This window comes from Plecotus auritus, assembly GCF_963455305.1.
Source record: "Plecotus auritus genome assembly, chromosome: 8".
In the NCBI taxonomy this organism is placed as follows: Eukaryota; Metazoa; Chordata; class Mammalia; order Chiroptera; family Vespertilionidae; genus Plecotus; species Plecotus auritus.
In genome coordinates, this window is record NC_137782.1 from 97,219,882 (window position 1) to 97,234,352 (window position 14,471).

A 14,471-nucleotide genomic window follows, 5' to 3' on the forward strand; every position below is an offset into this window, starting at 1 on the left:
GAGGAGAAATGGGACCTGTGGTGACACATGGAGTCACTGGACTATGACATGCCTGCTGCCTGCCAGATGGTGCACAGGACAAGGACACGCACAGGGCAGTTTCATGGATTCAAAGAGCAACCAACTGACGTCCAGCCAGTGTGTCTCTGTGGTAGAGTGTGGACCTATGAACCACGAAGTCACGGTTCGATTCCCGGTCAGGGCACATGCCCAGGTTGCGGGCTCAATCCCCAATGTGGGGCATGCAGGAGGCAGCCGAACAATGAATGATTCTCTCTCATTGCCGATGTTTTTTCTCTCTCTCTCTCTCTCTCTCTCTCTCTCTCTCTCTCTCTCTCACCCTCTCCCCTCTCCCCTCTCCCTTCTCCCTTCCTCTGAAATCAATAAAAACATACATACATATATATATATATATATATATGTATATATATATATATATATATATATATACTTTTTTTTTTTTTTTAAATAAGGTCAACCAAGCCTTCCTTCTGTGAGTAAGCCAGGCACCACAGCTCTGCCAGCCACACTATCGCCCCACAGCCACCCCACACTGGCCTCAGCATGCACCCACTCCAGAGGAGGAAGCCAGCGGGGAAGCTGAGGGCCTGGCAGAGTCCCCACAGGCATACACTCTCCCCGACACAGATTGCCAAGTGCTCACGAGGCAGTGGTGTCGAAGAGAGGTGGGAGGTCCCGCTGGAGCCGCAGACCCCAGCTCTGCCCAGGACAGGTCCCTCCACCCTGCCCCCACTGGTCCTGTGACCAGGGGCAGCTGGGACCTGTCCTATGAAACCCCAAACAAACTTCCCCTCCAGCACATGGACCCCGTGGCACCCAAGCACCTCACCTCTCTGGGTGTGGGCAGCATGGTGCCCATGGCTGACCAGGAGGGGGCCCCACAACACAGACCGACAGGGAGAACCACTCACACAGCACATGCTTGAGCTCCATCACTGGAAAGCAAATCCAATCATGCAGGTTTAGCATTAATTTTAGCTTCAAAAACCAGCAGCAATCATAGCACAGACGCCATCAGACACATAACACAGGTGTCTAAGTTCACATTTAATTCCATGAGAATCAATGATGGAGCTTCGAGGGGAACCTGCACTCCTCCTCTGGTGGGGCCTCAGCACACCACTGGCCAAGCCCCATCCTCCCCTCAGGCACAGCTGAAAAGGGTGCCCTTGGGAAAGGAAAAGCCAGGGCAAGGGCATCCTGTGGGCATCATACCCTCCTCAGTCTGACCGCAGGCTGAGAAGAGCCTCTGAAGGTGCTGGGCTCTGGCTCCTTCAACACCCATCAGGTCATCAAGAAACAACAGGCCTCTCCCTGGACTCACACCTACAAGGCCTGATCCAAAAGAACCACCTAGGGACTCTACCTGTGCACGAATTTCGTGCACCAGACCTCTAATATAATATACTAGAGGCCCGGTACACGGGATTCGTGCACTGTGGGGGGGCATGGCCTGCGGGGATCAGCCCGCTGTGGGAGTGCCACTCATCCCAGTCAGCCGAGCAGCTGTGGACCCGCCCTCTGAGTGGCTGCTCCTGCTGTGGAAGCACCGCTCATCCCAGTCAGCTGAGCGGCGCTCCCACTATGGGAGTGCACTGACCACCAGGGCAGTCCCTGCATTGAGCATCTGCCCCCTGGTGGTCAGTGCGCATCATAGTGACCAGCCAACTGGTTGTTCTGGTCATTCCGCCGTTTGATCGCTGGGCTTTTATTATATAGGATATCTGTGAGTGGATAAGCAAGAGAAATGACAAATGCCACTGGACATACAGGCAATGCAGGAGGCTGTAGAAACAATTGCTCTAACCTGACAGCAAACTTGTGGCTCCTTAGAGGAAAGAAAGTTTGTTTGCATTTGTGGGTGGTAGGTCTGTAGGCTGTAATGGGGTGTGCTTTCCTCTGCCTTCCCTAGATACAAGGTATCACAATCACAGGCAAAAGTCAGATACACTGTGATGGCCTGGGGAGCATCTGAACACCAACAGCTGCATCAATGCATGTTTTAATGACATTATCACAGCTCGGGATCTTGTGAACTGATTATAATCACTCATTTCCAACAGATGCATAGCATACTAGTACAGTATCTATTCATGCAAAAGCAAAGAAACACACTTTGCCTCAAAATGCAACTGAAGAATATTGGAGAAAAGGTTGTGAAAAAGCAATAGCCTGAGTTCACAGACAGCTCCTGGCTGGGGACATGCATCCATCCTACTCCATCAGGGAAGGAACCCTGCAGGTATGGCCCACTCCCACCTTACAGATGGGGCCACCAAGGTGGCACAGAGTGATTTCTCCCAGAGTGCCCAGGGCAGAGGCTGGCACAGTGCCTCCGGCTCCACACATACCCTCTGGGCTTCACTTCAACAATGACCAAGGAGAGCTGTATACCATGGGCCATATTCTTCCAACCTTTAAATTGGGAAGGAGAAGGCCACACCTCACACAGTAAACAACTTCAACTTCAAAGGATCCTTCAGATTCACCTTCCCACCACTGTGGCCGGCTCCAGGTCAGTTCCCAAAGGCAGTTAACAGGGATGTCAGAGTGTGGCCTGGGGCTCTGCTGCCTGATCAAACCACCCTCCGCCCGGCCACCCTCCCTCAGCCCACAGCAGCCTTCCTTGTCTCCCTCCTCTGTACTCGGCCACCTGAAACCAGAGCAGCCCATCTCCACGAGAAGTAGTCATGATGCACCCCGATCAAGCAGACACAAGACAACAGGATTTCGTTTTGTTCACGACAGAAAACAAGAAATGAGGAATCAGAACCTCCTGAAACCCCATGCCCTTTGGTTACTAGGGCTGCGCTCAGTTTCTTCCACTCTGTCCAGCGTTCACATTACCACAGTGTGCTTTGATAACTGAAGAAAACCGAGGTCATTTTGTTGATGTTCAGTTTTTTATTTTCTTCTTTTCACTTCTTTTTTTTAAACATATTTTTATTGATTTCAGGGAGGAGAGAGAGAAACATCAATGATGAGAGACAATCATTGATTGGCTGCCTCCTGCATGCCCCATACTAGGGACCAAGCCCACAACCAGGGCATGAGCTCCAACCAGGAATCAAACCATGACCTCCTGGTTCATAAGTCGACACTCAGCCACTGAGCCACACTGACCGGGCTTCTTTTTACTTCTTATATCATAAGTAATTCCATGTCATTCTACATTCTTCAGAAACAATTTTCAGTGGCTACAAATTTCATCCAAAATGTATTTTTAATGTCCTTCTTGGTGAAAACTCAGACTGGTTTCCCTCTCACATTATCAGGAAAGCTCCAGTTTTAAAGGTACATGTGCAGCATCACACCCTCCTCCCGAAGTCAGAGAGGCGACACTTCGGGCCAAGACTGAGCTGTGCGAGCTGTGCGAGCTGTGCGAGCTGCTCACTGGTACAACGGGGCCCTGACAACCACCTGTTTGGGAGACAAGCGTGGCCCCACCAGGATTGGGCGTGGAGCAGAGCAGCGGGCAGCTCAAGGCCACCAGGCCACCCCCATCTTCACCCAAGCATGACCACTATGTCTTAAGGACTGAATGAACCCTCCCCTCCCTGACTCACCAGATTTCAAGAAACACTCAAGTGTTCTTACCCAGTTACAGCTTTTCTGATCCTTCTCATGCCAATGTTTTACTGTATCTGGAATGAAAATCTAGGTCAGCCCAGCTGCAGTGCACAGTGGCCAGGCATTTTTGAACTTGCCTGGGCCTCCACCTGGAAGAATCCTACGTCACACGCGTCAGCATAAGCTTACCTGCCAAAGCCCCTCACACACACTGTTCTCACATGTGGTTCAGAGCCTCCCCAAGCCCTGGGAGGGCACATCACCTGGGAAAATGGCCCAGGCGTAATGACAGGAGCAGGGACGAGACCCCTGCACTCACCCTCACCCCCATGAAGGTCCCTAGGCTGTTGCCCGTCAGACGGCAGAGAATCTGCAAAGACAATGGTACAAAAGGCAAGGCCTCTGCAGTTAAACATGGGCAGAAGGAAGCTGTCCCCCTGAACACTGACGCTGATACCAAAGCAGCCAGGAGAAGGACTGGAGCAGAGAGCACGAGGCACTGTCTGAAATACATGGAGAATTTGTTCTAAGGCTGCCCCATGGGGGGCTTTCAAAGATGTCGCTATGAGGATGGGAGGAGGAGTCTGGACAGAGCCAAGAGACCAGGAGGAGAGCCACCCTCAGTTCACAAAGTCCTTCCCACCAGACTGTCCTCCTCAGCTCTGTGCCTTCAGAACGGGATACAGTATACTTGGCAAATACACTTTTGCACTCGTTTACCAAAAACCCACTAACTTCACCTTTACAACTCACATCATGCCAGGCACACAGTGGTGAGCACACGTCACGTCACCCACTGACCACGAAGAGAAGTGCCCCGGCCCCTCCCTCTCATCCCCCAATGGCTGCAGGGCCCCTTACTCTCCACCTCAGTGGCCCTGCCATGGTTTGTGACCAGTCTGCTCAGGCAGAAACCACAGCCCCATGCAACTCGCAGAGTCAGGCACGGGGTGACTGGGCTGTCCATGTGTCACAGCCACAACCTCCATGACGGCCAGGCCCTCCCACAGTGCAGGCCAGTGCTGCCACTGCTTCAGCTGAGGCTCCAGAAGTGGACCCAGGACCCCCAGGCAGGGCCTGCTCCAGCCTCCACCCCTACTCAGGGGAGAGCACTCAGGGTGACCTTGGCGACAGCATAGGGTTCTGTCCTCACTGCCAGAGTGCAGCTGTTTCCAGCCCTCGTCCCCCCAGGGCTGGTTTGGGCCCTGATACCTCCCCACACACATTAGCTCCTAAATTCTCTTCAAGTACAAGTTAGCTTTAATGACTAGTAGTACACTTTGCTAAGATTACAAAATTATCAATGCGAAAATGTGCTTACATGTAATATACAATTCATGTGAGTGAGAGTGCAAGTGTATTTTACTATGAGTGTGTGTGTGTGAAGGTGGGTGAGTATGAATGTGATGTAAGTGGGTGAGTTAGACTGAATGTGAGTGAGTGTGAGTGGGTGTCAGTGGGTGAGTGGCTGAGTGAGAGTGTAAGTGTGAGTGAGTGTGTAAGCAGCTGGTGCTGGACGCAGCATGAACTACCACCAAAAGCTCCTCAAGACCCACCCGACGCCCGTCCCCACAGTGCGCTCACTGCACATTGAAGATGTGGAAGCCACATGGCCTTTTTCCTAACAACCCCAACAGCACATACCAGCACAGGCTAGACCCCACAAACGCCCACCCATGTCAGCTATTAAGTCGCTTGGATAAAATGGTCAGGACAGGTGAATCAGGGAGAGTACAGAGCTGTTCCCTGGAGGCCTTTTGTATGAGCCTGAAATTTGTCAAAATACAAACAAGCCAGAACATGCTTTGTTCTCAAGGGACGCATACTCAGGTGGCAGGAGCGGGGTTTGGGGTGGGGACAGGGGAGGTGCGGGAAAGGCAAACACGTGCAGTTCCAGTGCCTGACTTTTATGCTGGGGCTTGGTGATGAGTCCCCAGTGGCGAGACCCCTGCTATCTCGGTACCCCAGGACCTCGTACCCCCAGGCACACACAGTCTCAGTCATTCAGTCCTCCTGACAGTCAAAGAGAAAACACTTTCATCAACCAGAGGACTGTAGGTGGCCAGGGATCAGCCAGAATCTGGACAAGAGGGGAGAACAGAGTGCTATGGATGCGTGAAGATGACATGGGCATGTGGGGCTGGTCAGGCAGAGGACAACAGTATGCCAGGTGGGAGAGGTGGAGGAGTGGTGGAGCTCTGAGATGACAGGCCCCAGGGGCACCAGGCAGACAGTGAGCAGCATTGTAGCAGAGGACCCACACTCACACCTCCAAGCACTAGGGGACAGTGGCCTGTGTGCCCCTTAGTGCCTCCAAGGAACAGATGCAGTAAATGGAATCAAGGCCACAGATGTCACCCAAAAAACTACACAGAATGGCTTCTTCACAGAAAAGTCTAAAATTAATTCAGATTTGCTTTTTGATATAAATAGACACATAATTTAAAATAGCCCAAAACGTTAGAATCATTTTCTGTCATGTAATAATACTGGTAATAAAAAGTCCCCCACCTAGCAGTGTGCATTATGACTTTTTCTTAAAATCACCATTTGGTGGCCCATTTATGCCCTGTCCATGAAGGCGGGCTGAAGGGAGCCTCCCTCGGGGACACACATTCAGATATCACCTCGAAAGGCCTGGGCACAGCAGCAATACAGGAAAAGTACCCAAATAGTCAACAGCATAGTGCCTTTTTATCTGATGTGCAAACCACACCCCTCAGGCCAACTCCAAACACGACCAACCAGAGTAAGGCAAACAGCCCAGAAAAATAAGAAGCAAGTGTCAACCTGGCTGATGCACACATAAAGAATTATTTTTCTGTACTATAATGCTTCCAAATACTAAAGGTTAGAAAAGATATATGAAATAGCTGATTAAAACAATAATAAACACACACACACACTAAAAGCCCACGACTGGCAGACCCCTCCCATCTTGCTCCCGCCTTCGGGTGTGTATTCCACCCCACACCTGCCAACGTCACACAAGCAAAGCCCAGGGCAGGGGTCAGAGAGGAGGGTGGCCCAAACCTTGGCCAGGAGGACACCTCACTTATCATTTCATAGACAACACTCAGTCTTGCTGAGACTTAGGGCCGCCACGGTTAAAGCAGCAGGTCCCCTAGAGGTCCTCAGGTGCTATGTTTAAGAACCTCACTACAGGAGAGGATCCAAGATGGTGGCCTAGGTAAACACCTAAACTGCTGCCTTGCATAACAATTTCAAAACTACAACTAAAAGACAAAACGTCTATCACCCAGAACCACGGGAAAGCTGGTTGAGTGTAAGTTCTACAACTAGAAGGAAAGAGAAAAGAGCATTGAGACGTGCACAAGCGCTGAAGAGCTGAGGTACAGAGGCACGCGTATCGGGCTGGCGGTGGGCGACTGGGAGCGCTGCTTTTTACAACCCAAAGGGAGATAAGCTCCCGATTACTCCGAACTCCAGTTTCTGGGGAGACACGGGGGACCCAAACTCCTACCGGGAGAAGCTGGACTATCTGCCATCAGGTCGGAAAGTGAGGGTGGCTTGCTTGCAGGGCTGCGCGCAGGAATAATTGTTTACTGCACTGGGGCGCGGGACACAGGGATGCAGTCGCAGACGCAGAGCCGGCTTACTGGCAGCCATCGCTGTTTGCCATGCCCTAGCCTAGTGACGCCCTGAGACCCCGCCCTGCACAATCTACAAACCCACCCAAGCTCCAAGCAGTGGCTTTAGCATATGAATGGCCTGCCCTATCGCAGCTTAACCTAGCAAACTTGCAGCCTGGGTCAGACAGCTCCAAAACCTCCAAACCCCAAGCAAAGAGGAGAAAACTGTAGTTCTGGCTGTACCTCCTGCTGGGTGGCCTCAGACAGTAGCTGACCTGCACCCCATTGGAGATCCAGAAGCCAGTGTACCTAGTGGTCAGTGTGAGACACCAGATTTCAACTCCTCACATCCATAAGTGATACATTCAAGAGGCAGACTCAGTGAGCACCAAAGCCCCACTGAAACAAGTCCTGCACCCTAAGCATGTCTCCAGCGCAGCAGTTCTTCCATTATAGACACAGCGGGTCCTCACAGCCCACTGGCCTGGAGGTCAATTCCTCCCAGTGTACCAACAGCAATCAAGGCTTAACTACACCAAGACTTTGCACTCAGCCCACAAAGGGGTGTACCAAGAGCATCCACCTCAGGTGATTGGGGAGGCTGAGCTACTGGCCCCTATGGGTCACCTACCACACAAAGCCACTCCATCAACACAGGGAAGCAACAAAATGCAGAGACAAAGAAACATGTCACGAATGAAAGAAATGGAGGAAAGCAAACTACTGGACAACATAGAGTTCAGAACCACATTTCTAAGGTTTCTCAAGAATCTTCTAAAAACCGCCGAGAAACTTGATAAGACCTCCGAGGAGCTTAGTGAGACCTTCAAGGACCTTAATGAGAATGCCAAAAAAATGGAAAAGGACCAGTCAGAAATTAAGCATACACTGTCTGAAATAAAGAATATACAGAAATTCAACTGCAGATCAAAGGACCCCAAGAATCAAACCAAAGATCTGAATATGAGGAAACAAAAAACACCCAACCAGAAAAACAAAAAGAAAAAAGAATCCAAAAATATGAAGAGAGTGTAAGGAGCCTCTGGGACAACTTTAAGCATACCAACATCCGAACTTTTGGGGTGCCAGAAGAAGAGAGAGCGCAAAATATTGAAAACCTATTAGAAGAATTAATGACAGAAAACTTTCCCTACCTGGTGAAAAAAATAGACTTACAAGTCCAGGAAGCGCACAGAACCCCATACAAGAGGAATCCAAAGAGGACCACACCAAGACACATCATAATTAAAATGCCAAGGGCAAAAGACAAAGAGAGAATCTTGAAAGCAGCAAGAGAAAAACGGTTAGTTACCGACAAGGGAGTACCCATACGACTGTCAGCTGATTTCTCAACAGAAACTATGCAGGCCAGAATGGAGTGGCAAGAAATATTCAAAGTGATGAACAGCAAGAACCTACAACCAAGATTACTCTACCCAGCAAAGCTATCATTCAGAGTTGAAGGTCAGATAAAGAGCTTCACAGACAAGAAAAAGCTAAAGGAGTTCATCACCACCAAACCAGGATTACATGAAATGCTGAAGGGTATTCTTTAAGAAGAGGAAGAAGAAGAAAAAGGTAAAGATAAAAATTATGAACAACAAAATGACATCAAATACATACCTACCAACAAGTGAACCTAAAAATCAAGTGAATAAAAAATCTGAAGAACAGAATGGACTGGTGAATATAATAGAATCAGGGACATAGAAAGGGAGTGGACTGACAATTCTCAGGGGGAAGGGAGTGTGAGGGGTACGGGAAGAGATTGGACAAAACTCTTACACCTATGGATGAAGACAGTGGCGGGGGGTAAGGGCATGGGGTGGGGTGGGGTGGGGAATCAGGTGGAGGGGAGCTATGGAGGAAAAAAAAGAGGAACACCTGTAATAACCTGAACAATAAAGATTTAAAAAAAAAAAAAGAAGAACCTCACTACAGTGCACAGGTGCACACACAGGCACCCACTGTAGAATGAGCATGAGGACAGGAGGAGGGTCCTTGCTGGCATCACACATTGCCACGCAGGCTGACATTTTCAATGAACAGGTCTAGAGTACAATTTCTGTAAACTCACCATGGTAGACTAAAAGAGAACAATCACGTGAGCATCATATATGAACAACTAGAGGCCCAGTGCACGAAATCGTGCAGGTAGGGGCCCTAGGCCTAGCCTGCAATCAAGGCCATCTTCTGCCCGTTCATCAGTCCCCAGGCCCAACGCCACCTCCGCCACCGGGGTGGGTAGGTCACGGGCATGCCCCGCAGCTTCCATCAGCACTGCAAGCCCCAGTGGCAGTAGCAGTAGCAGTGGCAGTGGCGGCGGCGGTGGCAGCACCCGCGTGAGCAGCCCCGAGTGGACAGCGCATTCCATCAGCAGCCAGCCCGGCGCACGCGCATGGGAAGTGAAGTCGCTGGCACCCACTTTCCCGCCAGCCTGTGCCCCCGAGCAACTGTGCACACATGGAGGTGAAGTCGCCGGCGCCTGCTTTCCCACCGACCTGAGCCCCCGAGCAGCCAGGGATGAGCTGGGGATTCCAATGACCTGACAGCCAGCCCTGTCCTCCCGCCACCCACCCCAGTCCCCCGACTCACCATCGCTGATCCATCGGAGCCTGCAGGCCGGTTGGAGGGACTAAGAGGTCAGCCATTCAGCCCGCTCACAAATCGCCAGTCCCCAGTCCCACCCTGCCACCGCTCACGGGCAAGGGATACAGGGGGACCAAGAGGTGGTCAGTGCACCTCATGGCGACTGGTCCAGCAGTCATTCCAGTCGTTATGCTTATTTTTGGTCCCTGGCCTTTTATTATATAGGATGGCATATGACAAGATCAGACATCATTTGTGACAAAAAAATCTTCACCAACTAGCAAGAGAAGGAAAGTCCTCCACCTCACTAACAAAGGGCATCTCTGAAAACCCAGACCTAACAAAAGAGGTGGGAAAAGAGGTACACACGTCCCTTCTCGTTGCTTCTGTTTCACGTGCACTGGGGGTTTCAGCCAGGCAGTGCGACAGGAACAAGAAATTAGAAGATAGACTATGCAAACCAGGAAAAATAAAGTGCTGCAGACACTACGCTTATTTTTATAGAAAATCCTAAGAATGCTACAAGAACCAATATGTGAGTTAAGCAGGGTGACAGGATTTAAAGTCAATACTTTAAAAAGGGAGAACCAAGATGGCGGCATAGGTAAACACCTATACTTGCTGCCTCTCACAACCACATCAAAATTACAACTAAAAGGCAAAATACCTACCACCCAGAACCGCAGGAAAGCTGACTGAGTGGAAGTTCCACAACTAGAGAGGTGAAGAAAGCACATTGAGACTGGTAAGAGGTGCGGAGGCGCGGAAAGTGCTGGCACCTGGATGTGCTGCTCTTTTAATCGGGAGGGAGATACAAGCTCCCGCTTGCTCTGAACTCCAGTTCCGTGCGAGACTCTGGGGGACCCAGGCAAACACAGGGAGAAACTGAACTGTCTGGCATCGGGACAGGAACGCGAGGGCAGCTTTCTCTCAGAGGTGCTCGCAGCGATCATTGTTCCTGCACGGGGGCGCAAGACGCGGAGAACCGGGGACTTCTCTGGTTCAGGGCTGACTGGCAGCCATTGCTATTTGCTCCGCCCTGGTGATTCCCACAGACCCCGCCCCACCCAATTTACAACCCCACCTAAGCTGTGTGCATGGGCTTTGCGTATGAATGGCCTGTCCTTTCTCCACCTAAAACCTGTCAAACTGCAGCTGGGTCAGAGAGCCCCAAAGCTTCCAAAAGAAGGCCCAAGGCCTGGCAGCAGCAGCCTGCCTTGCTTCACAGCTGGGCCTCGTCTGGGCACTTCCAAACCCCATACAAAGAGGAGGAATCTGCAGATCTCTCTGTAGCTCCTGCTGGGCAGCCCCAGACAGTGGCTGACCTTGCACCTCCTTGGAGATCCAAGAGCCAATGTACTCAGTGGTCAAAGTGAGACCATACCAGATTACAACTCTTCACATCCATAAGTGACACACTCAAGGGGCAGACTCAGTGAGCACCAAAGCCCCACTGAAAAAAGTCCTGCCCCATAAGGGTGTCTCTCCTGTGCAACAGATCTTCCAATGTAGACACAGTTGGTCATCATAGCCAAGTGGCCTGGAGGTCAATTCCTCCCAGTGATACCAACAGCAATCAAGGGTTAACTACAACAAGACTGTGCACACAGCCCACAAAGGGGTGCACCAAGAGTGTCCACCTCAGGTGACTGGGGAGGCTGAGCCACTGTGCCCTATAGGACACCTACCACACAAGGCTACTGTATCAACTCAAGGAGACTTAGCAGCTACCCAGTACATAGAAACAAACACAGGGAAGCACACAAAATGCAGAGACAAAGAAACAAGTCACAAGTGAAAGAAATGGATGAAAGCTAAATACTGGATATAGAGTTCAAAACCACAGTTATAAGGTTACTCAAGAATCTTCTAGAAACCTCCGAGAAATTTAGTGAGACCCTCAAGGATATGGAAAAGGACCAATCAGAAATTAAGCATACACTGACTGAAATAAAGAATAATATACAGAGATTCAACAGCAGACTAGAGGATCCCAAGAATCAAGTCAAAGATTTGAAATACAAAGAAGCAAAAAACACCCAACTGGTAAAGCAAAATGAAAAAAATAATCCAAAAATATGAAGATAGTGTAAGGAGCCTCTGGGACAACTTCAAGCGTACCAACATCCGAATTATGGGGGCGCCAGGAGAAGAGAAAGAACAAGATATTGAAAACCTATTTGAAGAAATAATGACAGAAAACTTCCCCAACCTGGTGAAAGAAATAGACTTACAAGTCCAGGAAGTGCAGAGAACCCCAAACAAAAGGAATCCAAAGAGGACCACACCAAGAAACATCATAATTAAAATGCCAAGGGCAAAAGACAAAGAGAGAATATTAAAAGCAGCCAAGAGAAAAACAGTTAAGTCACCTACAAGGGAGCACCCATACGACTGTCAGCTGATTTCTCAACAGAAATTATGGCAGGCCAGAAGGGAGTGGCAAGAAATATACAAAGTGATGAACAGCAAGAACCAACAACCAAGATTACTCTACCCAGCAAAGCTGTCATTTAGAATTGAAAGTCAGATAAAGAGCTTCACAGACAAGAAAAAGTTAAAGGAGTTCTTCACCACCAAACCAGTATTATATGAAATGATGAAAGGTATTCTTTAAGAAGAGGAAGAAGAAGAAAAAAGTAAAGATAAAAAATTATGAATAACAAAATGACAACAAATACATATCTATCAACAAGTGAATCTAAAAACCAAATGAATAAAAAACCTGATGAACAGAACAGACTGATGAGTGTAATACAACCGGGGGCATGGAAAGGGGGCAGACTGACAATTCTCGGGGGAAAGGGTTGTGGGGGGTACAGGAAGAGATTGGACAAAGAGCTTACACCTATGGACGAGGTCAGTGGAGTGTGGGGGATGGCCTGGAGTGGGGTGGGAACTGGGTGAAGGGTAGCTATAGGGGGTGAGGGGGAAGGAACATCTGCAATAATCTGAACAATAAAGATAAATAAATAAATAAATAAACAAACAAACAAACAAACAAACAGATTTAATAAAGAGAATGTATTTCTAAATGTTAGCAAAAAATAACTGGAAATTTCAATTTTTAAAAATACCATTTATATAACATAAAAATATGACTGTTTAAGGATCTAGTTCACAAAACATGCAAAGGACAAACACTGAAAACTATAAAACAATGCTGGTAGAAACTCTGAAAGACCCAAATACTAGTAAATGGAGAGGCTTACCATGTTCATGGATCAGAAAACTCAATACTGTTAAGATGTCAATATCGCCCTAACCCAGTGGTCAGCAAACTCATTAGTCAACAGAGCGGCAAACCGCAGCTCGCGAGCCGCAATTTGCCACCACTGCCCTAACCAGTTTGACTCAGTGGATAGAGTGTCGGTCTGCAGACTGAAGGGTCCCAGGTTCGGTTCCGGTCAAGGGCATGTACCTCGGTTGCAGGCACATCCCGTGGGGGGTGTGCAGGAGGCAGCTGATCGATGTTTCTCTCTTATCGATGTTTCTAGCTCTCTATCCCTCTCCCTTTCTCTCTGTAAAAAATCAATAAAATATATATATTTTTAAAAAGATGTCAATATCATAAATCTAATATACAGATTCAACACAATCCCAAGCAAGATATCGGAAAACTTTTTGTAAAAAATGGCAAGCTGATTCTGGAACTTATATGGAAATATAAGGACCCAAGTAGCCCCCAAACACTTCTGAAAAAGAAGAGAGGCTCAGTCTAAGTCCAGGCCTTCCTCCAAAGGGCTACAAGGATCAGGTTCTGTTCCGCAGTCCGGAAACTCAATACACACACACAAGGTCCACTGATTTTCAATAAAAGTCGCAGGAGAGCCCTAGCTGGTTTTGCTCAATGGATAGAGCGTTGGCCTACAGACTGAAGAGTCCCGGGTTCGATTCCAGTCAAGGGCACATACCTGGGTTGCGGGCTCGATCACCAAGAGGGGGACATGCAGGAGGCAGCCAATCAATGATTCTCTCTCATCATTGATGCTCCTATCTCTCTCTCCCTCTCCCTTCCTCTCTGAAATCAATAAAAATATATATTAATAATAATAATAAAATAAAAGTGTCAGGAGAGGCCACCTGGTGTGGCTCAGTGAATCAGGCATCGTCCAGTACACCAAGAGGTTGCTGGTTCAATTCCTAGTCAGGGCACATGCCCAGTTGTGGGCTAGATCCCCAATAGAGGGTGTGCAAGAGACAGATGATTAATGTGATGTTTCTTTCTCATTGATGCTTCTCTCCCTTTCCCTTCCTCTCTCTAAAAATAAATAAAAACTTTTTTTTTAGTGACAGGCAAATTCAACAGAGACAGAAGGTGTTTTCAACAAACAGGGCTGGAACAACTGCATATACTGTAGGAAAGAAAATAAATCTCAACTCCCCCTCCCTTACAACTATCCCAAAATTAATAACTCAAATTGGATCGAGTGAGAACTAAAACCATAAAAATTCTAGAGGAAAACTTGGGCTTGGAGTTAGGCAAAAATCTCTTTGATGAGACCCAACATAAACTCTGAAAGAAAGAAAATGATAAACCAGACTTCCTTAAAATTGAGAAGTTGCTCTTTGAATAAAAAGGCACAGACTTAAAAAAAATTATAAAACAATTCTATCTGATAAAGGACTTGTATCTAGAATATGTTTTTAAAACTCTTACCAAATCAATAATAAAAACAACCCATTTAAACACACAGG

General features: G+C 48.5%; 1 protein-coding gene across 3 annotated transcripts in view; it reads right to left on the reverse strand.

Annotated features, from left to right (window-relative positions):
* The window catches only part of TAF4 (TATA-box binding protein associated factor 4), a 69,430-nt gene that overhangs the window by 27,205 nt on the left and 27,754 nt on the right, over window positions 1–14,471 (reverse strand). The window lies entirely within an intron of this gene.